At 38.1% G+C, this 2301-nt stretch overlaps 1 non-coding gene across 1 annotated transcript; it reads right to left on the reverse strand.

Annotated features, from left to right (window-relative positions):
* Positions 1 to 1428: 1428 nt before the first annotated feature.
* Positions 1429 to 1536, reverse strand: LOC112793872 (small nucleolar RNA R71). Its single transcript, XR_003198561.1, has one exon. It is a non-coding gene; the product is annotated as a small nucleolar RNA R71 (small nucleolar RNA).
* Positions 1537 to 2301: the final 765 nt, after the last annotated feature.

Below are 2301 nucleotides of genomic sequence, written 5' to 3' on the forward strand. Positions count from 1 at the left end.
TCTCAAGTCAATACTACAGAGAAATTAAAGATTCAGAACATACAGCAGAGGAATTACACAGAAAAGCTGGGCGTTCAAAACGCCCAGTGAAGAAGGACAGACTGGCGTTTAAACGCCAGCCAGGGTACCTGGTTGGGCGTTTAACGCCCAAAAGGGTATAGTTTTGGGCGTTAAACGCCAGAATGTGCACCATTCTGGGCGTTTAACGCCAGGATGGCACAAGAGGGAAGATTCTGTTTTTCAACGCAATTTTTTTTCAGGTTTTCAAAGTTTTTCAAAATTAAATCTTTTTCAAATCATATCTTTTCAATCATGTGTTTTCAAAATCAATTTCTTTCCATTTTCAAAGATACTTACTATCAATTAATGATTTGATTCAACACTTCAAGCATGTTGCCTTTTCTGTTGAGGAAGGTTTAATGTTTGAATCATATCTTTTCTTGTTAGTCAAGTTTTTAATTTTCAAAATCAAATCTTTTTTTAAAATGTTTTTCAAATCATATCTTCTCAATCACATCTTTTTAAAACTAATCATATTTTCTTAACCACATCTTTTTCAAAATAGTTTTCAATCAAATCTTTTTGATTTCTAATCTTTTTCAAAAATCACTTGATTTCTTTTCCACTTTCATTTTCGAAAATTAATTAGTGTTTTTCAAAATGTTTTCAAAATTTCTTACTTAATTTTCGAAAATTGCTTCCCTTCTTCTCACATCCTTCTATTTATGGACTAACACTATCCCTTAATGCAAAATTCGAACTCCATCTTCTTTGATAAGTTCGAATTTTCTAACTCCGTCTTCTACTCTTCTTTTCCTCTGACACTTCAAGGAATCTCTATACTGTGACATAGAGGATTCCACATTTTCTTGTTCTCTTCTCTTTCATATGAGCAGGAGCAAAGACAAAGTCATTCTTGTTGAGGCTGATCCTGAACCTGAAAGGACCTTGAAGAGAAAGCTAAGAGAAGCCAAAGCACAACTCTCTTTAGAGGACCTGACCGAATTCTTCAAAGAAGAAGAACACATGGCAGCCGAAAACAACAATGCCAACAATGCAAGGAAGGTGCTGGGTGACTTTACTGCACCTACTCCCGATTTCTATGGGAGAAGCATCTCTATCCCTGCCATTGGAGCAAACAACTTTGAGCGTAAGCCTCAATTAGTTTCTCTAATGCAACAGAATTGCAAGTTCCATGGACTTCCATTGGAAGATCCTCATCAGTTCTTAGCTGAGTTCTTGCAAATCTGTGACACTGTCAAGACTAATGGGGTTGACCCTGAGGTCTACAGACTTTTGCTATTCCCTTTTGCTGTAAGAGACAGAGCTAGAACATGGTTGGACTCTCAACCTAAAGAAAGCCTGGACTCTTGGGAAAAGCTAGTCAATGCCTTCTTGGCAAAGTTCTTTCCACCTCAAAAATTGAGTAAGCTTAGAGTGGAAGTCCAAACCTTCAGACAGAAGGAAGGAGAATCCCTCTATGAAGCTTGGGAAAGATACAAACAATTAATCAGAAAGTGTCCTTCTGATATGCTTTCTGAATGGAGCATCATAGGTATTTTCTATGATGGTCTCTCTAAACTATCCAAGATGTCTTTGGATAGCTCTGCAGGAGGATCTCTTCATCTGAAGAAGACGCCTACTGAAGCTCAAGAACTGATTGAAATGGTTGCAAATAACCAATTCATGTACACTTCTGAAAGAAATCCTGTGAACAATGGGACTAGTCAGAAGAAAGGAATTCTTGAGATTGACACTCTGAATGCCATATTGGCTCAGAATAAAATATTGACTCAACAAGTCAATATGATTTCTCAAAGTCTGTCTGGAATGCAAAATGCACCAAGCAGTACTAAGGAGGCTTCATCTGAGGAAGAAGCTTATGATCCTGAGAACCCTTCAATGGAAGAGGTGAATTACATGGGAGAACCCTATGGAAACACCTATAATCCTTCATGGAGAAATCATCCAAATTTTTCATGGAAGGATCAACAGAGACCCCAACAAGGTTTCAACAACAATAATGGTGGAAGAAACAGGTTTAGCAATAGCAAGCCTTTTCCATCATCTTCTCAGCAACAGACAGAGAGTTCTAAGCAGAATAACTCTGACTTAGCAACCATGGTCTCTGATCTGATCAAAACCACTCAAAGTTTCATGACTGAAACAAGATCCTCCATTAGAAATTTGGAGGCACAAGTGGGTCAGCTGAGCAAGAAAATTACTGAACTCCCTCCTAGTACTCTCCCAAGCAATACAGAAGAAAATCCAAAAGGAGAGTGCAAGGCCATCAACATGGCC

Source organism: Arachis hypogaea, chromosome 3 (genome assembly GCF_003086295.3).
Source record: "Arachis hypogaea cultivar Tifrunner chromosome 3, arahy.Tifrunner.gnm2.J5K5, whole genome shotgun sequence".
Classification (NCBI taxonomy): Eukaryota; Viridiplantae; Streptophyta; class Magnoliopsida; order Fabales; family Fabaceae; genus Arachis; species Arachis hypogaea.